The following is a 26,447-nucleotide window of genomic DNA, read 5'->3' on the forward strand; positions in this document are numbered from 1 at the left end:
ATTCTGTAGCTGTTTCTCTGCCTGATACTTGAAAGCAGAACTTACTGCTTGGGACTAAATAAGCCCTTATTCTTGGATGACTGGTGGGGGGGGGGGGGGGGACACCTTCTAGAAATTCTGCACTTTATACAAATATGAGGCCTTTACTGATTAATAAAGAGGAGAGGAAAGGATTCCTGTAGCAAGCTGGCAAACAAACCAGTTACAGTTGTACTGGATGCTGTGCTAGGCAGCCATGAACAAGACACAATCCCTGGCCTCAAAGAGCTTAGAGCTGCCAGGAAGAAAACAGAGAATCAGTATTTATGTTACACAGAAAGAGGTTCTATATGAGGAATGAAGAATAGAGTGCTATAGGAACAGATAGAGAAGTACTTGACCGAGTCTCTAAGGGGATATAGTGACAGATTCCCAAACTGCATTAATCAGGACCTTTATTGCTACCTGGCAAAAACAACCCCCAAATGTCTGTGACTTAATACAATAAATATTTTCTGTTCAGCTAGGGCAGATTTCTTGGTGCTCTCCTCCAAAGGTGTCTCAGGGTCCCAGGCAGTTTCTATGCTGTGACTACACAAACTTAGAGCTTCAAGGTTGCCCCTGCATCCACCTGGCAGGGATGGATTGGGGTGGGAATGGTGATGTGTTAGGGAAAAGCACATCAGTTACTTAACAACTTATGGCTGGAAAACACACATCACTTTCATTTACACTCCAGTAGCCAGGACTAGCCACATGGCCCTGCCTAGATGAAAGAGGGATGGGTCAGGCAGGTTTCCAGCACCCAAAAAAGAAAATGAAATGATTTGGTGAACACATAGAATTGTCTCTGCCACACAGAAGAGGTGATTTCTAAGTTAAAGGATTAGGGGAATGAAAAGAGAAAGTGAGAGCAGAGAGGAGGCATGGTCCAGATAAAGGGCACTGCACATTAAAAACCCCAGAGGTGGGGGTGCCTGGGTGGCTCAGTCAGATAGCATCCATCTCTTGTCTCAGCTCAGGTCTTGATTTCAAGGCTGTGAATTCAAGCCCCAATTAATAACAACAACAACAACAACAATAATAAATAAAAATCCCAGAGGTGAAAAATCTTGGTGTGAAGTGACTGGAATGAAAAATGTCTAGGATGGGTCACCTAGGTGGCTCAGTCAGTTGAGCATATGACTTTGGCTCTGGTCATGACCTCAGGGTCCTGGTGTAGTGCCAAGCCAGAGTCCCAGAGTCAGGCTCCATGCTCAGTGGGGAGTCTGCTAGTCTCTCTCCCTCTCCTTCTGCCCCTCCCCTGCTCTTGCTCGTCCCCCCCCCCCCAATAAATACATAAAATATTTACTTAAAAAAGAAAAGAAAAATGTCTGGGGAAGGGCAGCCCAGGTGGCTCCACAGCTCAGCACCACATTCAGCCCAGGGCATGATCTGATCCTGGAGACCCAGGATCGAGTCCCACATCGGGCTCCCTGCATGGAGCCTGCTTCTCCCTCTGCCTGTCTCTCTCTCTCTTTCTCTCTCTCTCATGAATAAATAAATAAAATCTTTTTTAAAAAATGTCTGGGGAAGTCATAATAAGCCATGAGGTTGAAAAGGTAAGCAAGGTCTCATCATAAAGAATTTGTGCATCATGTAAATTAAAGTGGACTTTTATCCTGACAGCAGTGGGAAGCCACTGATGGGTTTTAAATAAGAGAGTCACATGAGCATATCTGTGCTTCTGAAGCTCATTCTGGCTGCAGCACAGAGAACAGACTGAGAGGAGGTAAGAACAAATGCAGGAAAGTCAGTTTGGAAATCATTGCAGTAATCTGGAATAGAAACTCTGATGCAGGTTGTTGCAGTGGGTACCAGGAAGAGCAGCTGGGGGCACCTGGGTGACCCAGTCAGTTAAGTGTCTGCCTTCGGCTCAGGTCATGATCCCAGGGTCCTGGGATGTTGCCCCACGTCAGGCTCTCTGCTCAGCAGGGAGTGTGCTTCTCCCTCTGTTACCTGCTCGAGCTCTCTCTCTTGCTATCTCTCTCATTCTCTCTCAAACAAATAAATAAAATCAAGAAAGAAAGAAAGAAAGAAAGAAAGAAAGAAAGAAAGAAAGAAAGAAAGAAAGAAAGAAAGAAAGGAAGTTGAATTTTAGAAAGAGTTGGAGTAGTACTTGAGCATATTTGATGAATATTTGGTCACTGTTTGAATAAGGGGTGGGGAGATGAGGGGTGAAAAACAGGGCAAGGATAGTGCCATTCACTTACAGACATTTTTTTTTAAGAACTATTTTAAGTGGAAATATGATATGCTTGTGGAATAGCTAGGGGAAGCCAGAAGGTATTTGAAAAGCTGGGCCTAAAGACAGATCTTAACTGGAGATGAAAGATGTGATAGTCATCAATACAGAGATGGTGCTTGAAACTATAACTGTGGATTATCTAGGGAGAGTGTGAAAAGCCGGAATAGAAGCAGTGATGGGCTGCTGTTAAGTGTTTCCCAATCAGCTCTCCAGTAAGAGAAGCTCTGATTGTAGCGTTTGCTGATGTCTGTGGTGTAAATAATCCCACTGTGGTCAATTTCAAACTACCAACTTGTCATCGCTCAATGTGGAACTGTGAAGGGATGTACCCAATCGGTTCTTGAGAGCTGCGGCAAGCCTGCTCCAGCACACCACTGAGTAGAAGAGAGCCCTGCATACAAACCTAACACAAATATTGAAGGGATGGATGGAAGAAATCTCAAAAGAATAATCCATCCTAAGAACAGAGAAAGAAAGAACATGAAAGAGGAAATGGTTGGCAATTCATATCCCCCTGCCCTTTCCCCCAATTAAATATGATAAAAACCAAAAAATGTGCATTGGATTTAGCATCAAGGAGGTCATTACTAGTCTTCATAAAATCAGTTTTAGTGGAGACAGATGACAGTGGGCGTAGAGGTTATTGTGAATTGAGTGTTGGAAACCACAGCTGTAGATAATCCTTAGACACCAGGAACAGTAGGCTGGATTTTGTCTTGTTTTCTTTTTTTAAGTATCTTATCTATTTATTTATGAGAGACACAGGCAGAGGTGAAGACATAAGCAGAGGGAGAAACAGGCTCCCCGCAGGGAACCCAATGCCGGACTCGGTCCCTGGACTCAAGGATCACAACCTGAGACAAAGGCAGATGCTCAACCACTGAGCCACCCTGGTGCTCTGGATTTTGTTTTCCAACAGAAAATAGAATCAAGGCAGCCCCGGTGGCCCAGTGGTTTAACACCGCCTTCGGCCTGGGGCGTGATCCTGGAGACCCGGGATCGAGTACCACATCGGGATCCCTGCATGGAGCCTGCTTCTCTCTCTGCCTGTGTTTCTGCCTTTCTCTGTCTCTCTCTCTCTCTCTCTTTTATGAATAAATAAATAAAATCTTAAAAAAAAATAGAATCAGACTGATCACTCAAAACCATGAGGGCACTACCCTTCACCCCCTCATTCCATCTCCCCGACACACGTAAATGCCTAGATCTCTGTACCTTTATACTTCTTGCAACAGACCCCTATAAAGTGGTACCATTTCCCCATGAGGCATGGAAAAATGCATGCCATGTGCACTAGATTGAACTATAACCAGCTTGTTAAGTACAGTTCCCAGAATCCCCTTCCCTGTGCATTCCAAGTTAGAACTGTCCAGAAGAGGAACTTGAGTGAAATTTGGAAGGCAGAAGTGAGGCAACACCTATTATCATCAGGAGGTCTATAGTCAGATAAGGCAAAGGATGGACTCAGAGGTGTTTAGCAGGCCTCAGCTTGTCCTCATTGACCTTCACTCTGCATTCAGATCATCTTCTCAACCACTGGCCCTGAGAACAACAGCAGCCCCAGGTATACCACCAGAGAGATGTAGGGTTGCGGACTCACAGAGGCAACAGCTTCTAAAGACCTGTCCGTGAGCTCTCCCTCTGTGGTCCCATATCAGGGCCTGAGTGGTTGGCTGGCCTCTCTGATAGCTCTGCAGCTCCAACTTGTCCAACTACAGGCAGACGGGTAATGGTTCTTCTTTTGATCCTTCAATTGCCTTCCCCAACTTCCACTTCCGGTTTCTCTTACATTTGTGTAATGTCTCAAATTCCTTTATTTATTTATTTATTTATTTATTTATTTATTTATGATAGTCACACAGAGAGAGATAGAGAGGCAGAGACACAGGCAGAGGGAGAAGCAGGCTCCATGCACCGGGAGCCCGACGTGGGATTCGATCCCCGGTCTCCAGGATCGCGCCCTGGGCCAAAGCAGGCACTAAACCGCTGCGCCACCCAGGGATCCCTGTCTCGAATTCCTAATGCCTCCTCTCCATAATGCTTTTGATGGCTCTGCTTCCTTGACTGAACTCTCACTGATACAATTACTGGGACCTGTGAGTGAAGTGCAGTCAGAACAAAGCTTGCAATATGCTGGTTAGGGTTGGGGAGGGGCAGTGGGTAGAGGCTGGAAAAGCAGAAGGAAACTGTTAGCCAAGGCTGGAAAAACAGTGAAAGGATCATCAGTGTAGACTGGAAAAGTAGTGCAAAGGTAGAAGATGCTTTGTGTCATAGAGCGGTGAAACAGTTGGCAACACCGTCATCTGTGGTAACACGAAAGACAGAAAAATGTGGCTGATAAACTTTTGGATCTAGCTACAATGATTCCCAAGCAGAATGTTGGAAGTCCCAGTTGGTTAATCCTAGCTGCACACGATAAAGAACTTCCAGAGAGAGGGGAGCAAAAGAAGGAACAAGAGTCTGCAATTGGAATTTAGAAGAAACAGAAAATCCAGGACTTGCTTATGTTGGAAAACAAAACTATTTTACATCTCTGGCTGATCCAGGAAGCAAAAGATTCTCTGAGTAAAAAATAGCTTCAGGGTAAAGATCAAATTGAGGGTTTGGCTATAGGACTCTTTGTTAAACGGTGGTAGCTAGTAGACACCTCTCGTTAGAAAAAAAAACAGCTTCTGGGAATCCTAAGGACATGGTCCCAAAGAGGCCTAATTGCAAAACAGCCATGAACAAGTCTAAAGGCTGGGCCTGTCTCGAAAAGAATTGTAGATATGACTTTTATCTTATGGAGTAGACTATAAATCTGACATACAGAAAGCCTACAACATTTTTTAAGAGACTTACATCAGCTCAGTTGGAAAGAGACTGAGATTGTCCAAATTCCAACCAGCCCTCTCAGCTCCCAAGTCTCCATGGACAGGAAGCAGGCTGAGGAAACTGATCAGCTACAAACACAAGCCATTTCTATGGAAACTAGGGTATCTCAGAAAGTAGAGCCAAGATCCCTGAGAGTGGAACAAAAAGCCTCAAAGAACAGTGAATTAGCAAGTACTTTTCAGAACAGGCCATAATTAAGGAAGATTCTCTATCCCCAAAGGAAGGGGATCTGGCGAAACGTGCCTAGCTGGGCTTCAGAAGTGCTATGAACCAGGAGCGCCTGGCTGGCTCAGTCAGTAGAGCATGCAACTCTTGATCTCAAGGTAGTAAGTTTGACCCCCACATTCAGCATAGAGATTACTTTTTAAAAAAAAGAAAGAAAGGACACCTGGGTGGCACATTACTTTTTAAAAAAAAGAAAGAAAGGACACCTGGGTGGCACAAGCGTTTGCCTTCGGCCCAGGACGTGTTCCTGGGGTCCCGGGATTGAGTCCCGCATTGGCCTGTTTCTCCCTCTGCCTGTGTCTCTGCCTCTCTCCCTCTCTGTGTCTCTCATGAATAAATAAATAAAATCTTTTAAAAAAGGAAAGGGAAGGGAAGGGAAGGGAAGGGAAGGGAAGGGAAGGGAAGGAAGGAAGGAAGGAAGGAAGGAAGGAAGGAAGGAAGAAAGAAAGAAAGAAAGAAAGAAAGAAAGAAAGAAAGAAAAACACATGCCTGGGTAGATCAGTAGTTAGTGCTGCCTTCAGCTCAGGGCATGATCCTGGAGTCCCAGGATCAATTCCCACGTCAGGCTCCCTGCATGGAGCCTGCTTCTCCCTCTGCCTATATCTCTGCTTCTCTCTCTCTCTCTCTCTGTCTCTCATGAATAAATAAATAAATAGAAATCTTTTTTAAAAAAAGAAAGAAGGGGTATCCCTGGGTGGCGCAGCAGTTTGGTGCCTGCCTTTGGCCCAGGGCGTGATCCTGGAGACCTGGGATCAAATCCCATGTCGGGCTCCCAGTGCATGGAGCCTGCTTCTCCCTCTGCCTGTGTCTCTGCCTCTCTCTCTCTCTCTCTCTCTGTGACTATCATAAAAAAAAAAAGAAAGAAATATTATGAATCAATTATTGCTATGTACCTCCTATACTTCCTCATCATTGTACCTCCTCTTTTTTTAAGATTTTATTTATTTATTTATTAGATAGATAGATAGATAGATAGATAGATAAAGAGAGAGCATAAGCAGGGGGAGCAACAGAGGGAGAGGGAGAAGCAGGCTCCCTGCCAAGCAAGAGCCCAATGTGGGGCCTGATCCCAGGACCCTGAGGTCATGACCTGAGCCAAAGGCAGGTGCTTAACCAACTGAGCCACACAGGTGCCCCTGTACTTCCTCTTTTTGAAGGACAGTGTTCATTAAGTGTCTGATAACATGCCTTTCTAACTCACAGTCCTTTGGATTAAGAATAGCCAGATGCAACAGTTCTTCAAAAAATTAAAAATAGAATTACCATATGATCCAGCAATTCTACTTCTGGGTATAAAATAATTAAAAGCAGTGATACAGATATTTGCACTCCCATATTCATAGCCACACTACTCACAATAGCCAAAAGGTGGAAGCCGCTCAGATGTCTTTCAACCAAAGAATGGGTAAATAAAATGTGGTATATACATACAATGGAACACAATTCAGCTTTAAAGAGGAAAATGCTGACTTTGATAGTGCCTATACTAAAATTGGAATAAGGGGCACCTGGGTGGCTCAGTGGGTTGGGCATCTGACTCAGAGATTTCAGCTCCAGTAGTGATCTCAGGGTCATGAGGTAAAGCCCCATCAGGCTCCATGCTCCATGGGGGATCTGCTTGAGATTTTTCTCTCTCTCCCTCTCCCTCTGTCCCTGCCCCCTTCTTTCTCTCTGTCTCTCTGTCTCTCTGTTGCTCTTTTTCTGTCTCTCTCTTTCTTTCTCAAATAGATAAATAAATCTCTAGGGGTGCCTGGGTGGGTCAGTCAGTTAAGTGTCTAACTTCAGCTCAGGTCATGATCTCGAGGTCCTGGAATGGAGCCCTGAGTCTGGCTCCATGCTCAGCAGGGAGTCTGCTTCCCCCTCTCCCTCTGTCCCAGCCCAACCCCCACTCCTGCCCCTTCTCAAATAAATAAATGAAATTGTTATAAATAAATAAATCCTTTGGGACACCTGGGTGGCTCAGCGGTTGAGTGTCTGCCTTTGGCCCAGGGTATGATCCCGAAGTCCTGGGATGGAGTCCTGCATCGGGCTCTCTGCGCTTCTCCTCCCTCTTCCTATGTCTCTGCCTCTCTGTCTCTCATGAATAAATAAATAAAATATTTAAAATAAATAAATAAATCTTAAAAGAATAAAATTAGGATACCATAGAGAAGATTAGCCTGGACCCTAGAAAAGGATAATGCACAAATTTGTGAAGTTTTGTAACGTTGTATGTCAGCTATACTCAAATAGAAATTAAATAGGAAGAAAATTCTGATACATGCTTCAATTGTGGTTGAAACTTGAAGACACTATGCTAAATAAAATAAAACAGTCACAAGAGGATAAATAGTGTAGGTTTCCACGTATGTGAGGTACTTAAGATAGTCAAATAAGCAGAGACAGTAAAATGGTGGTTGCTAGGGGATGATCAAAGGGCTGGGGGAAGGGAGATAGGAAGTTATTGTTTAATGGGCACAGAGTTGTTGTGGGTTTTTTTTCTAAGATTTTGTATTGCTTAAGTAATCTCTACACCCAACATGGGGCTCAAACCCACAATCTCAAAATCAAGAGTCGCTCACTCTACCAGCTGAGCCAGCCAGTCAGTGTCCCAAGTGTGGAGTTTTACTTTTGCAAGATGAAAAAAGTTCTAGAGAAGGATGGTTGACAACAGCGTGAATGTACTTAATGCTACTGAACTATACACTTAAAAATGGCTAACATGGTAAATTTTATGTAATGTGTATTTTATCACAATTTTGAAAAAAAGAATAGTTTCACCCAACAGTGCACTCTTATCCACATTCAGAACTGGTGCAGATCAAAAGATAGTGAACTGAATTGGCACAAGAGTTTGAGGGTCTTGGGCAGCCCTGGTGGCTCAGCGGTTTAGCACCACCTTCAGCCCAGGGTGTGATCCTGGAGACCAGGGAATCAAGTCCCACATCGGGCTCCCTGCATGGAGCCTGGTTCTCCCTCTGCCTGTGTCTCTGCCTCTCTATGTGTGTCTCTCATGAACAAATAAAATCTTTTTTTTTTTAAATAGGTATTTTTTAATTTTTTTTTGTTTTTTTTTTATTTTTATTTTTTTAATTTTTTTTTTTATGATAGTCACAGAGAGAGAGAGAGGCAGAGACATAGGCAGAGGGAGAAGCAGGCTCCATGCACCGGGAGCCCGATGTGGGATTCGATCCCGGGTCTCCAAGATCGCGCCCTGGGCCAAAGGCAGGCGCCAAACCGCTGCGCCACCCAGGGATCCCAATAAATAAAATCTTTAAAAAAAAAAAAAAAAAGAGTTTGAGGGTCTTGGGTCATGGATAAGCATGTTTCACACATGGGAGGAAGGTGAATAATTTGTAGCCAGAGCAGGACTTTGATGAACAGCAAAAATGAAAAATGGGCACAAATTCTTCTCATTGCTGGATGCATGTCCCTTTACTATGTGACTTTGTAATTCCTCCCATAAAGAGTTGGAATCCATTTTTCTACCTTTTGCCTCTAGGCTTGGCCGTGTGGTTTACCTTGGCCAACAGGACGTTAGCACAGATTAACTAAGCAGAGGCTTGAAAAATGCTTTATGTATTGGGGCTTGCCTCCTCTCACTGCCGATAATGCTGTCACTACTATGTAAAGAAGTTCAGGTTAGCCCCCTAGAATATGAGAGACACTATGGGGAGAGACCTAGCCATCCCAGCTATCTCAGGCTCTGGACATGTAAAGGAGACTAATCTGGACCATTCAGTCTGGCTCCAACTAGAAGACCCATAGCCCAACCCAGTAGCTCATGAGGAATAATACATGGTTTTTGTTTTAAGCCACTACATTTTGGATGATTTGTTACTTAGCGAAAGCTAACCCACACAGGGTGGTTTTAGAGTCATCAAAATGACTGGAGAAATTCTCCTGGCATTTAGTTAGCCAGGCTTGTCAAATGTCCAGCAATGCATACATGCAGTCTTGCACAATGAAGAATTATTCCACCCAATTGCCACCTGCATTCCCCAATGAGGAATGCTAGAACCATGCCTAAGCTTGTCACACCACTTGGAAGAAAGAAGAGTTCAAAGCAATTGATAATTACTTGAGAGCCTTAACTGTATGAGACATTTTACCTGCATGACTTCATTGATCCTACACACCAACTTCCTATCCTTATCCCCACCTAACAGATAAGAAAAGTGAGACTCAGAGGGGTTACTTGGCTATCTCATGTCACATAGCTACTAAGAAGCAGTGCCAGGACTTAAGCCCACATCTGTCAAAGGTCATCTCAGAGAAGCCTTCCCTGACCACCTACTCTAAAGTGCCCTCCACACTTACCACCATCACTCGTTATTACATTACTCTTTCATTTTTCTCATAGCACTCCTCTCTATTATCACAGTGTTCGTTTACTTGTTGTCATAAGCCCCCTCCCAGAATAACTCCCATGGAGGCAGAGGCTTTGTAGGATTTATCCACCACTGCGTCTCCAGTGCCTAGAACAGATAAAAGACCCTCAGCAAATTATTGTTGAATGAATGGAGTGGATAAATGGCTTTCCATTAAATCCGGATGCCTAGGCCTCATGCAGGCTGGTTTCTCTCAGCTTCTGTTCCTGTTGGTGTCAGCTCTGTTGTCCTCTCCACTGGCTCTGATTAATGTGGCTCAGTCTGACACTTCTGCCGTGATGAAAGCAAACTTCCGAAATCCTCTAGCATCCTCTAGTATCAGGAGAATTTCTCCAGTCATTCTCCAAAAAGGAAAAAAGAGGCTCATTGACATCTCCTCAGGGACATCCCTTCTCAAGCCACACATTGGTCTGTACACTTTCGTTGCGTTCCTGGACCTGTGCATTCAACCTTAACATGTAGGTAACAAGCCCCCTGCCTGCTTCACCCAGTCACTCTGTGGATGATACAAAATAATGTGATTTTCTTCAATCTCACCAACTTCACGGAGGACAATCAAATGTCACGATAACAATCAGAGATAGTAACCTTAGGCCTGTGACGACTTCACATAGGCTAACTCGGGCTCTTAAAAAAAAAAAAAAAAAAAAAACAAGCCGAGAGCTCTTGATTTAAACACTTGCTGTGTCAACAAATTCTCTCTCAACTTTGTGTGATCAGGATAATTACAGACAACAAGACAAATATGGTTATCTATTGCTGTGTAACAACCCACCTCAAAGCTTAGTGGCTTAAGCCTGCAATGATTTATTATTTTTCATGATTCTGTTGGCTGTGTGGTTCTGCTGCTGCTTTTGCCTGGGCTCACTCATGTAGCTGCATTCAGCTGGTGGGTGTGCTGGGGGCTGGGCTCAGTGGGAATTGCTGAGACAACTGGGCCCCTCTCTTTGTGATCTTTCATCCCAGGCTTCTTGGTGCCATGAAGTTGCAAGAGAACAAAGGTGGAAGCTGCAAAGCTCTTCGAGGCCTACATTCTAGAACTGGCCCAACATCACTTTCACCCTATCACATTTGTCAAAGTAAATCACAAAGGCCAGCCTACACTATTACAGGGGCTAGAGAAGGGATTCTGCTTCTGGATGGGAGCAGCAAAGTCACATTACAAAGGGCTGCACATTCTGGACTGGCCTAGATTTGTGGCCATTGAAGCAACTGTTGGGATTCCACATCATATTATTTTCACAGCTCAGGCAAATGTGAGTATTGTTAGTGATAAGACTCCAGTGTCTCAAGCACGAAGGAAAGCAATATTCAAATCAACAAAACTATCTTCAAATAGCTTTGTTATAAGATTTTTTAAAATAAAACCTACTCTCTGGCATGGCTCAGTGGTTGAAGTGCCTGCCTTTGGCTCAGGATGTGATCCCAGGGTTCCAGGATCAAGTCCCACATTGGGCTTCCTGCATGGAGCCTGCTTCTCTTTCTGCCTGTGTCTCTCTTTCTGCTTCTCTGTGTCTCTCTCTGTGTCTCTCATGAATAAATAAATAAAATCTTTACAAGAAAGAAAAAAAGCTATTTGAGAGTAGATTTTTTTTATTTATTTATTATTATTTTATTTATTCATGAGAGACACAGAGAGAGAGAGAGAGGCAGAGACACAGGCAGAGAGAGAAGCAGGCTCCACGCAGGGAGCCCGACATGGGACTCGATCCTGGGACTCAATCCTGGGACTCCAGGATCACTCCCTGGGCTGAAAGAAGGCGCTCAACCGCTGAGCCACCCAGGCATCCCTCAAAAAGCTTTTTTATAAGATTGTTATAAAGATCTACAAATGTTGGGGGTGCCTGGGTCCTGAGATCGAGTCCCACATTGGGCTCCTCCTGCATGAAGCCTGCTTCTCCCTCTGCCAATGTCTCTGCCCCCTCTCTGTGTCTCTCATGAATGAATAAATAAAAATCTTTAAAAAAAAATCTACAAATGTTCATCCTTCCCCCTAGACACCCACACGGGGAGTAGTTCTTCCTCGCCACTAGCCTTTCAGTTTCTAGTTCTTTTTAATAGAAAAACTTTCCTTCCACTTTCTATTTAGTTATGGCAGCACTTTTAGCAGCAGTAGAGCTTGGCAGGTCCCCTCAGTTTCCTACTTATTTTGGCCAATTGCCACCTAGAATATTAAGTCCCCTGAGACACGCTGTCAAAGGCAACACTCCTAAAACTGACTATTGCAATTTTTTTCCACGCTATTGGGAAGAGCAACACTCCCACAGGGCAAAGGAATCTCCTGTGAAATGCAGGAGGAGAGAAAACCCAGGAAGAGCTAGGCTCTGACATGCAGCTTCTGGTAAAGCCTCCAGAATTGCTTTTCAACAGCCAGGTGGCATTAAATTTTAATGGGGACTTTTTAAAAAAGATTCTATTTATTCATTTGAGAAAGAGAGAGAGCAGGGGGAGGAGCAGAGGGAGAGGCACACTCCCCACTGAGCAGGGAGCTTAATGCAGGGCTGAGTCCCAGGACCCCAAGACCATGATCCGAGCCAAAGACAGATGTCCAATCGACTGAGCCACCCAGGCACCCCTAATGGAGACTTTTTTGCTGCTCAACCATTTTTGGAGCCAAGAGATATTTTGTAAGAACCAAAAAAAAAAAAAAAAAAAAAATTTAAAAAATTTAAAAAAGCTTACATTTATATTTATTCTGAGGAATATTCCTCAGTGTTTTCCTTAAGTGGCAAAAGAAATGCAAACTTGGGGGTCACTTGAGTGGCTCAGTGGTTGAGCATCTGCCTTCATCCCAGGTCGTGATCCCAGGGTCCAGGATTGAGTCCCACATTGGGCCTTGCAGGTAGCCTGCTTCTCCCTCTGCCTATGTCTTTGGCTCTCTCTGTGTGTCTCTCATGAATAAATAAATAAAATCCTAAAAAAAGAAAGAAGAAAAAAGAAAGAAAGAAAGAAAGAAACAAACAAACTTCTTCCCTCATCTACTTTTAATCATTTGTTAAAGAACTCGGAGAGGCTCAGTTCAAGTCTCAAATTACAAAAATTGTGGAAGATAACATTTGTTTTTACATGTCTTGAAAATGTTGGTATCTGCCATTTGTAGACAAAATAAGTTAATCTGGTGGCATGTCAAGAATAAGAAAATAATCAATTAAAGTAAGTAAGCTTTCTGAGTTGTCCATAAATCTAAACTTGAATTACTTTTCATGGCAAAACATTACTTCTGAGATTTTATGATTACTGTATTCAGTACTGTTAACTTAGCTAATAACATCTGTTCACAAGTAGATACAGCAAAATACGTAAAAGGAGAAATTGATGCCAAATAATAAGTTGACAAGTTTTCTGCTCAAAATAAAAAGTACAAAAAAAGAGGTTTCTATGACAAATTTAACAGAACTTAAACTTATTTTAATTTTTCTATTGCCCGATATTCTATTTCTCATTAGTAATTTTTAAATTCTAGTAATGTGTAACTAATCATTTAATGAAAGCTATAAAATATTTTCATATAAGGAACATGCCAGGAGTTCCAATCAATTTTATTTATGAAAGATCATTAAAAAAAAAAAAAAAGAAAAAAAGAAAGATCATTACGGGGTACCTGGGTGGCTCAGTAGGTTAAGCATCTAACACCAGCTCAGGTCATAATACCAGGGTCCTGGGACTGAGCCCCAGATCCTGCTCCTCACTCAGCGGGGAGCCTGTTTCCCCCCTCTACTTCCCTGCCTCTCCCTCTGCTTGTGCTCTTTCTCTCCGTCTCAAATAAATACATAAAATCTTTTCTTTTTTTAAAGAAAGATCATTACGTTTATGTATATAAATCCATGTGTGTTATGAATTTATTTGAAACCCTTCTATATTTAATAAACCGTGAACTTTTGGATAACGTGCACATTTTTCTCATTCCTCTTAATATATTGGATATAATTATTCCTCTAAGATACAGTTGATTTTCTTTTGTTGCTGTTGTTGTTTAGATTTTTATTTATGTAGTCAGACACGAACTTGTAAGCTTTTAGACAGTATGTCTGTCTGATATATCACTTCTTCCAAGGGTTTCTCCAGAGCACTATAAATCTATAATGAGAAGGAAGCATGGGCAAGAGAGTACGAAAAATGTCCAGGAATGAATCCTTGCTAGAGATTGCGCACAATCAAATATTTCACATTTTAAGTTCTTTCTATCATGTTATCTCCAAAGGGTCAGGCATTAAGTTTTCACTCACCCTGATGACCTAATTTAGGCTTGGCCCAGATTTATGAGGATTGTAAAATTAGGAAACTTTCATTAAAAAAAAAAAAAAAAATTAAAACCCACTGGATGGTTTCCCAAAGCACATCTAGCATTACTTAAGACTTTATTATTTCAGCTAGTTGGATATATCATATCTACGGCCCTCGCCAGGTCTATAAGAGTTCTGTGACTGACGCCTAATGGAACCAATTTTCACTCTGGCAGAACAAATTCAAGTTCTCATACTAACTTGTATTCCAGTTTCCTTTGGATGCCAGGAATCAGACCCTTTAAGAGGAAAATGTATCAGAGCATCTGCTTATTAAGTGATATTCCTTTTATTTTCATCTAAATAGCTGGCAGGAACTATCGACTCAAGTCGAATCTAAAACAGAAAACAAGTAGTTTTTTAATTACTGAATTTGCTTTATTCTTTGTAGAACCTTCTTTCCCTCTTCTCCTCCTGGCCTCAATTTTCTACAAACTTCCCCTACCTCCACTGAGGACCACGAACCTTCTTTAGACAGGAACAAATGTTCCAGTGTGCTCACCCACCTACGCTAACAATCATATTACAGTCACGGTCCATTGACTGTCGCTCACATTTTTATTACCCTGCATCTGATGAACATTGATGCACTTGGGCATCTTCCTCTACCCTGGAAGGAAAAATAATGATTTAAATAGAATTCTAAAAGTTGGCATGTTTTGTCATTAGCTTCCATTGTTCCTAGTGTCCATTCATCACATCTTGCCTGCTATTGAAATCTTTCCTTGTGTTCCAACATTATTAAAGTCAGTCATTATTAGTCATCTCAAAAAGAGATACCTCTGCAACTTCTAAGATACTGTCAACTAAGAATCATATTTTCAATATTTCAAATTCTATTGTATTTTCAAGCTTCTGAAACAAATATAATATTCCTGCATATTTCCTAAGATGGAATTTCATGTAGACAATGATGTGATAGGAAAGATGATGCTTATCTAATGATTTTGGCACTGCCCCTAGATAACTGTGCTCCTCTGAGAAAAGCAGCCATAGTTTTCTTATTATCAGAACACATTAAAGTACATATTCTGGAGTCCTATGTGTCTTACATTTGAGACAGAGAAAAATAAATAGAAAAACAACTTCAGAATAGTTATATTTGTATTCATCTAGTTTCATTAAAATATCCTTGGGGCACACTTGTTTTTTTTTTTTGTTTTTTTTTTTAAACAATCACACATTATTCTACAAAATCACTTAAGGGATTATTGCATTGTTTTAGTTTTCACAAAAATCAGATTTGATTAAAGTTTCATGAAAAGACCAAAACACAAATTATTCCACAGTCCCTAATTTTCCAAGCCCTTCCTTCACTTGAAATTACTTAAGTAATTTGAACCAGATAGCTTAAGTTGTTGGAGGTAAAGCTCAGCGAATAAGCCTCTCTATACGGAATGCGTGCAGTTTTTAGTAATTTTCCATTAATATAGTTTTGCCAAAATATTACTGCAAGTGAGAAGCCATCATTCTGAATATCTGAAACAATGATGGTCCAGTTTTCACTCGTTGACATTTGATATAAAAAATATTGTTTAAATTGTGCGTTGATGTTATTTTCCATTTAATCACAAGGAAATTCAAAGCAAAGATAATCATTTTATTGGTTTACCAAAGATCCCTAATGAAGTGCACACGTGGTGAAGAACAAAGTAGGTCCTCAACAGTGTTCCGAACTTCAGTGGAAACTTAAAACATGAACATGGATTTATAGATCATACATTACAGGCTGATTAGGGAGAAGTCTGCGCATGATGTATAGTCTGTGTGTGGTTCATGTGTGGGAAAGAAAGAAAACCAGGAGAGGGAAAAAAAAAGTCACATTCTCATAATGAGAGTTCTCTCTCTCGGTAGATTTATTAATTGGGAGTGGAGAGAAAGATAATTCAGTACTCCTCTCTGGTGACAAGAGGATACCAGAAAAAAACTAAGCCATCACACATAATTTACTATGGATTTTCTTGTCTTAGACTGGAGGGAAAACCAACTCTGCTGCATTGTGGACATATGTACAGACGAATGTATACATTTTTCTCTTCTGCAATTTTTATCCTCAGTCTACTTTAAATCAAAATGAGTTTCACACTGGGGCTGGGTGAGAAAGGACCTTCTAAAAACTTTGCTCAACCCAGCAAATATTTTTAAAGTGAACCAATAATGAGCAGTTTTTATCTTTCAATTCCATAAACATGCTCCAAGAAGAAGTGCCTCTCTGTATTTTGATTTTGGGAAAAAGATGGGGGGGGGGGGGGGGAAGTGCTCGGGTTTTTAAGAACAAAGAAGGAAAGTCTTCTTCATCCTCCCTTCCCTCCCTCCCTCTCCACGATTCGACCACGCCAATTTTCCTGATTTTGCTTTTTCAATAAAGCCTCCTCCTTTCTTTTGACTTTTTTTTTTCCTTTTCCTACCTCCACGACCACAAGTTTCCCTAAAAATAGGGAAAATTTCCCTATTTTTCTCAAAAATAAAATAAAATAAAAAGGACTGTCCACGCGGGACCCTCGGCACATCGCCGTGGGAAGGAGAGCTCCACGGTCGTGAGGACGGGGGTCCACGGCCGCCCGCCGCACCCGCCCGGGTCTCCCGCGCCCTCCGCGCTCCTCGCTTCCCGGGGTAGGGGGACCCCCAAGGGGCTGAGCACCCCCGCGGGGCGCGGTAAGGGGAGGGTCGGCTCTGGCGCCGCGCAGCGCGTCTGCCAACCTCTGCTCTCCCCCAGGGGAAGCTGCGCGACTCCACGGGCGTCTGCAGGTGCTCCTTGTGCGCGGCTTGGAGTCGGGCCCCGCCTGGGGGCCCCAACCCCTGCTCTCCCAGCCCCGCGCTTCGGAAGGAGCTGGACCCGGGGCCGATTTTCCGGGCTCGGAGCCGGCCTCACCCGCGTTCCCGCATCCGCCCGCCAGCACGCGCGAGAAAGCGCCAGGGGCTTGCGTGGAGCCTGCTGCCGCGGCGCCCCGCGGGGACCAGGGCGCGGCCGGAGACCCGCGCGGGGAGCAGCCGTGGGCCAGCGCGGCCGTCGGGTGCCCTGTCCGCCCCAGGGCGGAGAAAACCGAGGGAAGGAAAGTCAGCTCGCGCGTCTGTTTGGGTTTTTCGTCTGTTTGCCTCCCAATTAAAAAGTGGCCGCCTGGGCGACAGCTCTGCGGTTTTCACAGCGTAAAACGGATTAGAGGAAACGCTCCAGCCCCTCTCGACTTTCGCCTGCGGTTTGCAGCCCCCGGGGCGAGTGTGACCCTGCGGCACCTGCCCCTGGGAGCTGCCCCGGCGGCGCCCCCCTCCCCCCTCCCCCCCCCCCCCCCCGCGGCCGGGCTTCCCTGGGGCGGGGCCCGTCGGGGCGGAGCCAAGACCGCGCGGCCCGGGGCGCGGGGGAAAGGAGGTTCCCCAGGCGCAGGTGAGCCTCGCGGCCCCGGCCCCTCCCCGGGGGCTCCGGCGCGCGCGCTCTGCGGCCCCAGGTCCTGGGGGTGCGGGGGCCCCTCTCCTGCACGCGGAGGAGGGAAGAGCAAGAGAAAGGGATTTGCTGCCCAAGGCAGCGGGACCGGAGTCGGCGCGTTCGTGTCCTGCTCGCGGCTCTTGGGTTTTCCCCCAAGAACCTCGAGCTCACTGAGGACGCTCACATTCCGGGAACCAGGACTTCACGTGCACACGCACACGCACACGCACAGTTAGTTAGGAGAGAAGAGAAAAAGAAAGAAACAGAAACTGGTGTTCTAGCCTCTCCACGTTCGCTAAACAAAGGGTCCAGGCGAGAGTGGGCTGAAAGCCGGGACGCCCGCGACGCGGCAGGGGGGCCCCGCGGCCCCGCCGCTCCTCCCCGGCCCGCTGCGCCCACGCCGGCCCACGAGTCTGCGGGGTCTCCGACCCGCCAGCCTCACCCTCCACACTTAGATCCGAAAGACCCACGAGAAGCTCAGCTCTCGGCGACCCTTTCCCGCTCGGCTTCTGCTTTTAATAAAGGAAAAATAAAAGTTTGCTTTCCGGTTAGAGAAATGCTGTTCGGATCTTTCCGCCCCGAAGTGCGACTCTCGCACCCTTTGATACCTGCAGGGAAGTATCCATCGTGACCGTCCGAATCGACACCGGGGCTTCCACGAAAGCGCTGCAGGTCGCGGGGCCAAGGGATCAAGGGGACCGCAGCGGGGACCAAGGGACTCCGACCGTTCAGGACAGTCGGGCCCACTCCGCGAGGAGCCGGGGTGCGGAAGCGCCGAGAGCGCGGGTGGGGGACCAGGCGGGTTCCACCTTAAGAGGCCGCGCGCGCGGCGGCTGCGGAGGCGCCAGGCACCTGCAGGAGGCGCTGCTGCCCCGCGGTTCCACCCGCGCCGCGGCGCGCAGCCAGCCTCGCGGCTCGCGGGCCGCGGTCCCCGGAGGGGGTGGGGACGCTGGGGGAGGAAGGGAGCGAGTGCGTCCGTTAGGTAAGGAACCCGAGCCCTCCCGGATTTCGAAGCGACCTCAGTGAGGCGTTAGCCGGAGGGAGCTTTCCGTCATTCGGCCGCGAGAGGAAACGTGGGGAAGCGCCCTCCCCTGCCCCCACCGCCTGCCTTCCTGCTTCCCTCCACCTCCGCTCCCCGACCCCGACCGTGCTTCCCAGACCCTTTGTTCTCAAGGTTGGGAGCTGCTGGGTGGGGGCTCCCCGGGGAGGAGGTCCCCCTGCGCCACTCGGAAGGAGAGGGACTCGCGCCTCGCCCCCCGCCCTCCCCTGGCCAGTTGCGTCCTCCTCGCCCACGGCCCCTTCCCCTGCTCCCCAGAGCTTCCTCTCCGACCCGGACTCCCCCGGCTCCCGCTCCCGGGCCTCCTCCACCCGTGGGCCCGCCTCCCTTCCCGCTCCGCTGCCACCTCCGAGGTCGCTCGGGAGAGGGTGGGAGAGGCAGACGTGACGGGGAGGAGGAACCAAGTCGCCTCCCCGGCGCGGAGAGTCCCCGGGGAGCCCTTTAGGCCCCGACCCCGGGGACCCGCCGCGGAGGAAGGGGTTTCCCGGCGCCGCCGCAGGGCGGAGGGACAGCCCCAGCGCCGAGGCCGCGGGGAGCGAGCCCGGGGGTGCGCAGCCCCGCCCGCCGGAGAGGGGGGGACCCTGCGTTTGCGCCCTGGGAGGCGAGCTGCGAGCGAAGGCCCCCTTCCTCCCCCAGCCACCCTCTCGGGCGCCACCCGCGTCGCCTTTCCGCCGCGCGCGGCCCGGAGGGCTCCCGCGACTGTGTCTTCTTGAGTAGTTACAATTGCGCTCAGCTGCAGTTCTTGCTTGGACCCAGGCGTCGCAGTGAGGCGAGGGGACGGGGATGCCGGGGAACAGGAGCTGGGGCGGGAAAGTGAGCGGCGAGGTGGGAGGACGCGGCTGGGTGGCCTTCCGGGGTCCCGAGCCCGAGCCCGAGCCGAGGCAGGGCAGCCTGGGGCAGGCCCGCGCCCCGGCCGGGGCCGCAGCACGCCCTAGGCTCGGGCCGGCGCCCTCTCACAGTGCCATCCGCGCGCCCCGCGCGCTCGCGACCCTGGAGGGGGCCCCGGAGGAGCCGGGCACAAAGTGGGAGTCCCCCCGCCCCTCCCCCCAGAGGGGGACGCGGCCTGGGGCCGTCAGCTCCCGGCTTCCTGGAGTCCCCTCCGGCCTCTGGCGTGACCCTGGACCTCACTGGCGCTCCGAGAGCCGCGCCAGCAGTTCTCTCGGCAGCGGGTTCCCCGGGACACACCCCGTCCCCACCCCCGGGAGCTGGCGGCCAGCTCGGGATGCCAGGCGGCCAGGCGGGCGCCCTGCCAAATTCCGCGTTCCTCTCCAGGAGACGGGGAGTTGCGTCCCAGGCTCGGGAAAGCCCGCAGTTTGGGCTTGGGACTCGCTTGCAAAGCCCCCCAAGGCGCCAGGGACGCCTCTGCAGGTTGAATTCCTGCTCCGTAACACTTCAATTTTAATTAATCTTTTAAAACACCGCTGTCACGTCGCTTGCAGAAAATTAATCAAACCTGAATCCTTGTTGCATAGCAAGAATTTCGATCCGAGTCTTTTAAAAAGGACTTGACTTTGCAAAGTCACGTCTTTTACGGTTCCCTCATTCCCCCTTTAGCAAGGGAAATATTGCAAAAGTCAAGACATGTTTGTTTGGTTCTTCCTATCCTCAGAATGAAACTTTGCTTATTTCTGATCCTTATTTTCTGTCTTTGAACAAAAAATAACGAGATAAATTGCCTACCTCTGTTAATTCAAAATATAATTACTTTGAATGATCTTTGTTTAAGAGCCCAGATAAACTAAGATAATCTTAATTTTAATGTGACACGACCCCTATTTTTCCTTGTGAATAATGAGAATAAAGCAGTCATTAATTAATACCAAGATACCTCCATAGAAGATGGTATCTGGTCTCACTGAGACGCTGAAACATCAGTTGTATTAGTAATTGATACTGTATAATTGAACATGAAGATAGTCGTCTATTTTTAACCTCAAAGCTCAGAGTTTATTTGGTGATTACTGAGCTCCTAATAATTAATTTTCGTTCCTTCTTGCTGCATAAATAATTTCTATGATTCCCAGTTCCCATGCAACACAGAGGCTTCTCATTAAAATCTACCCCTCAAAATAAAAGATGTGAAAGTATATTGTGCAGCAACCCTTTCTATTCCATTTCTTATAACATACATATGCTCTATTTTTATATCTTCCTGTTATATTCCCCCTTGGTGTAATTTGCCTACTAAAAACATAGAATATAACTATAATATGTTTTACCACAGCTTCGTCCTTCTGGGTGCCATTGGTTCAATTTAGTATATATTACTCAAGATTTCCAATCTTTCGAGTTTCTGAGAACTGAGGGTAAGCTCCAATGAGGAATCAATTTTTTTTTTTTTTTTTGTATAGCGAAGTTGCCATAGATTATACTCCCATCTAACACAGCCCACAGTATCTCACACTTTTCTATGGCTAAAAATAGACTTTGCTCACACACATTCTGTTTCTTCAACCTGAATTGAAGATCTGCTCTCAACAGTTTCCTGGGTTAAATTTACACAACTTTTGTCATTAAAAAAAAAAAATCCTCTCCCAAGAAAAAGAGAAGTCTTCCAAATAATAATGGAAATTTAGACTCCACCTTTAAGATATCTAATTACTTCTCAGCATCAATTTGCTGATGATCCTCTTTTTACTCCAGTGGAGGAGGATTATATTTTTCTCATACATGCAAGAAACGCTCCCTGTGTATTTCTTTGGTATGTCTCTCAAATGAGTATATTTTATGCCACATAAATATTCTTAGTATCTACCCTCCCAAACCTTTACACTTGACTTAATTGTCAGTGCTATTTCTAAAGTGATGAAAAGTATATCGGTTTTCCACTTTTATTCCCCCCTTTGAACAATTAAGACTTTCGGTCAATATATGATGGAGTAATTCTCCCCTCTTGGATTTTATATTTTCCCACTATAATTTAGACTGAAATGGGATTAAAACAGGATCTAGAGTTCTAATCTTGGTTGATGTTTTGGTGTATTCACCGTAATGAGTCCTATTCCCTGGGGTCATGAAGCTCCCAAATGTCAATCAAGCAAACTGATTCAGAAATGCCATTGTTCGACGCCCACGTCACTCGCCTTCCTCTCATTTTATTTAACAATACCGGAGTTCTCTGATCAGTCATTCGGAATATGAGGCATTATCTGGGGAAAATTCACAAAGTGTCTTGATCTTTCTTTGGGAGATACTGTTCAGGGGTTTCCGCAAAGCAGAGTGCTTGTTTATATTTCTGTCTTTGGACCGCACTACGGATCGAAAGAACCAATGAATACCGCTTGAAAGAAAATCATACCGTAAATCCGTCAAAAATTAATTCGTCCAGTCGAATGTTACATTTCTATTTTCGTGTTGGAAGCACCCTGACTTGTCACCGGAGGAGAAGTATGACCGGGTCTGGGTCCAGTTGACATGCCCTCACTTTCAACCCCGTCTGTTTTACTCCATTTAGTAATACTAATGTATTTAGGCTGCACTACTTAGCCAAGAATTTATTTGGGGGGCGAGGAAGAGCCAACCTTTGCCCGGGGAGCTCTACCAGAGACGTCCGGGAGCCTCCGCCACTCGCCTTTCGCATCCGCAGCCCTGGGGGCATCTGGACTTGGGTCTCCGCTCCGGGACCATCCCCAAAGCCAAAGGCGTTAAGTGTGTTACCCGCTCCGAGCAGCCCAAATTAGTAATCAGCTTAACTCGTGGAGGCCTCGAGCCTCCGTCCAGAGTTCCCTGGAGGTTCCCAGCGCGGAGCCCGGCTCCTGCGAGGACTTCCTCGTAGGGAGGCCGGCGTGCAGGGACGGTTTCATGGGAAAAGCTGTCGTTTGCGTCTCTCACTTGGAGGGCTGCGCGGAAGGAGGCACGAACCAAGCCTCGCGTTGTGGGTTCTCACGAGGGATTCCTCCAGAATCGCAGCCGCAGCCGTGGCTCTGGCCGCTTGACGTGCGTCTCACTCAGGCGCTCGCCTTCGCCGCGCGCATCTCCCAAGGCACCCAGCCTGCGCCCCGCGCGGATTCCGCACACACCTCGGGCCGAGGTGGCCAGGGGAGGCGGCGGAGGTGGGGACAGGGGGTGGAGCCGCTCTCTGATGGGACGCGATCAATCACTTTAAAAGTAAAGGGTTCACAAGTTCCAGCCTCCCCTTTGGAGGGGAGAGAGCGAGCTCCCCGGGGCCTGCTTCACTCTGCAGCCCGCGGGTTCCCAGCAGCCGCGCGACGGCGGGGGGAGCCCGGCCGCCCCTCGCGGGAGCCGCTTCCCGGGACACCGTCTGCCGCCCGCGCGGCCGGGCCAGGTGCAGGGAGCCGGGAGGCGGCCGCGCTGTGGCTAGCGTGGAGGAGCGCCTCTCCCTCCGCACCGACAGGCTCCCGGCCCGCGAGCCCCGAGCGTGCGCTTTTCCCTTTCTCAGCAAGCGGGAAAGGCCTGTACGCCGGGGCCGGCGCAGTCGAGCTCCCTGCAACCTGCCCTGCAAGAAGGGGCGGGGGGAGCGGGGGCGCCAGCAAGCTGTCCCGGAGGCGGGCCCTGCGGATTCCTCAGGAAAGCCCCTCTCCAAAACACCACAACCTCCCCCAAAGACATGGCTGCGTCCCTCCTCTGTGGCCTTCCATCCTGTCCCCTCCTCACTACCCGCCTGGCCCTCACCTGAGACCTGGCCAAGGGCCTAGTCCCCGCTTTGCTCCCCCACTCCCCCCACCCCACCCCTCCTCCTAAGCTCCGTCTCTTCCCTGACCTTTCCAAGGCCTCAGCTAGGGTAGCCAGGGTGCTGCAGAGGAAATGAAATTGTTCTGGAGATTACAGTGGGGCTGTTGGCCAGAAGAAGCCCCCCTCCCCCCTTTTTTTCTCAGGCTTCCATGTTAAGTGCAAACTTGTATTTCCCTTCACAAGAATAGACAAATTTTCTCGCTTATTTGCAGTTTTGCAAAGTTCTACACACAGATCAGTGAACCTTAAGCGGCCTTTTCCCAGGCCCACATTGTGGAGGTTTGTCAGGGTCCCTGGGCAGTGAGCGTAGTGACAGGTGAATCCAGCAGCCCCAGGGGAAGCCAGGCCTAACCTCCAAGACTTACAATAGGGCAGGGGCCCCCAAAGCTCCCTGAGCAGCTTCATGCAACAGGTACCCTACAGCAAGGCAGCCTTTCAGGATCCCAGAGCTTAGGCTCTGGATGCAGAATCTGCTCCTCCCTGACCTGAGACGGAGTCTCCACCTGCATCTCCCCGACCACCCCCCCCCCCAGAACTTCCTTCTCTCCAGATTACCCCTCAATCACACAAGAATCTCTGAACTCTGAACCACCTGCCCACACAAGGCCAGGCTTCATTCCCACCCCAGCAGTCCCTCCTGGTATAAGTCCATTGATGCTTTCAACCTGCTGGTTCTTTCTGACATGACTTGAGAAGGACAGGGAGAAGCCAAAGAGGAAGAAGAAGAAGATGAAAGTCCGGGAGATGCAAAAGACAGAATAAAAGTCCAAAGAGGGCACCACAGCAAAAACTGAGCAATCCCCTTCTCGTCTAAATCCCCGAGTCTTTCCCACACTTAAGAAAAGAGAGAACTGGTTTCCATAACTCTAACTTCTCCAAGCAACTTTTTCAAGTGATATTTTGATCCTGGACCGGTCTCTATCTCCCCAACCTGAAGAAGGAGCCAGGTGGGTTTAGGAAGATAAATAGCTGTAGATGGCAGAATGGCCTCCCTGTAGCCCAAAGTCACACCACAGAGAGCCTGGGAGCTCCAGGCTGCAGGAACAGCCTGGTACACAAGCAGCCTCAGCCTTAACCTGCTCTGGCCAGCCCAACTTAGATTCAAAGGAAACGGGAAGGCTTGGGGTTCCTTCTCTTGCCTTGAACGTTCCCTGGAAAGATCTTCATACAGAAATAAAGCTAGTCCCTGAGACCATGCTCCAAGTGGCAGCTAGTCATGATAAGTGATAACTGGGATGGGAGAGGACTGGAAGACTTATGGCAGAGAACGAGAACGGAGGGGGCACTAGAGATATAGACACATATGTTTACTTTTGCCTGACTTTGAGACTCCTACTCAGACCTTCCAGTCCATCCTCACTCAGTCACCAGGGTAAAAGAGAAATCAGTCTCTGGGTTATCAGAGAAGGTGGGGGGCAGGGGAGCGATGCCTGCCCTTTCCAACCCCAGGCTAGTGTATAAGGAAGGATATAATGGGTAGGAAAAGAGAGGCCTGAGCAGCAGCCACAACCCCCAGTCACGCTGAGGAACTCATCCTCATTAAAGAAATCCTTTGTATGATGCTGCATTTCTTTCCCAGATTTGTGGTGACCACACGGAAAGAGGCAGCAGGCAGCCGCATGCAGGCATCCAGCAGTGTGTCTCTCACAGCAGACTCGGTATCCCCAGTGTGAAGAGCCCAGGCCTGGCCCATTAGGCTGTGACTGCAAACAATCCCCCTGCTCCAAGCAGCCTTTGCAGTGACTACCCCAAATCCCTAAGCAGATTCCTGGACTGAGAGAAACACAGTTCATAGCACGAACGTTCTACACAACTAGATTTGCTAGGGAAAAAGAACAGAAAATCCACCACCACCACCACCACCCACCCAATTCTGAAATCGCTCATGAAATAATGTGTGGTATTGGTGCATGTATGGTGCATATATGACAGTTTCATACTTTTGGCCGAGGAAGGAATGATGTTTCAAAAATATTTCTCCCCTACGTAGCACCAAAGGCTGTTTTATGTCCTGCTCTTCTGAATCTACCTTCTGTAAACCATATTGTGCATTTTCTCTTGGATCTTAACGAAACAAGAACTGTGCAAAAGCGACTGCTTTGTCCCAGAGCTGAAACAAAGACTAATACAGAGCAAAGGAGCAGCCCTTCCAAGATGTACTCTTCTCTGACTTGGGAGGAAAGCTCCTAGAGTGACCCGCCATAATCGTGGTTGATATTTAATCCTCCTTAGTACAAAGGCCCATCTTTTCACTCTGCAGAAGCACCACTGAGATATGACCAGCCTTTAGAGTTCTATCCCAAACTGAGAGTCCGGACTTAGACTTGGATTGTCTAGGCCTCTTCTAACCTGAACAAAAAGGATCTGAAGAAAATCGTTTCCCACCACCCCCTTCCCAACAAAGCATTCCTAATCACTTCGGCTTGTTGGTGAATTTTTATTCCCGTGTCCACTTGGGGTATTGAAATCGATCGCTGCAATATTTAATATATAACACTCCCAGGGTCATTGCTTCCCTAAGACCGAATTTTCTCTCCCTGGTGCCCTCACCTCGGGTTGCTACCCTCCCACTCCCATCTATCCAGGCCTTCTATTTTTCCATCCACATAACGCCTTTAATTCTCAGCCCAGCCCGGCAACTTCACGTGTATTTTGTTTTCTGGTATGGAAAGTACTGAAAGCTCTAGGCAGCACTGCACTTAAAAGGGAAAATGAGGAGCTCAGTAGATTGGAGAAAATTAACCTGCCACAAACAACCTCATTAAAGAGCTGCCTACCAAGAGTTAAGAATTAATAGCAAAATGGATGGGGGGGGGGGAGCCCTTGAGTGAAGAGACCTTAAAACCGCTTTCCCTGAAAGGTACATAATTTACAAGCCCAACCTAACATTCAGTTTTATTTCCCTTTCCTAGTGACCTGTCCCATAACCTTGTAATCCACTGTGGGGGCGTTTTTTTTTTCTTTTTTCTTTCCTTTGGTCCCTTTCTTCTTTTTTACACACCCTTAGGTTTGCAAGTCCAAATACTTGCTGATATTTTGGGTTCAAAAATGCACTTAAATTGTTTGGGGCTTTTTAATTTAGAAAGACACTTTAAGAGACTCCTGGAATACCCTTTGGGAATTGTTAGATGATTTGAAGAGTGCCCTTAAAAGAATTGTGTTTGGATAAGAGGGGGTGTGGGGGAGTCATGCAGAAAGAAGCATGAAAAACCAGAGTGAGGACATTTCATAGATTTAGTGTTTCGATGGTACTGTGCTT

At 47.1% G+C, this 26,447-nt stretch overlaps 1 long non-coding RNA gene across 1 annotated transcript in view; it reads right to left on the minus strand.

Annotated features, from left to right (window-relative positions):
• Positions 1–18,245, minus strand: part of LOC140596170 (uncharacterized) — a 36,770-nt gene extending 18,525 nt beyond the window's left edge. Inside the window, exon 1 of the long non-coding RNA XR_011998188.1 lies at positions 18,048–18,245. This is a non-coding gene — a long non-coding RNA (uncharacterized lncRNA). The remainder of the gene's footprint in view (positions 1–18,047) is intronic.
• Positions 18,246–26,447: the final 8,202 nt, after the last annotated feature.

This window comes from Vulpes vulpes, chromosome 2, assembly GCF_048418805.1.
Source record: "Vulpes vulpes isolate BD-2025 chromosome 2, VulVul3, whole genome shotgun sequence".
Lineage (NCBI taxonomy): Eukaryota > Metazoa > Chordata > Mammalia > Carnivora > Canidae > Vulpes > Vulpes vulpes.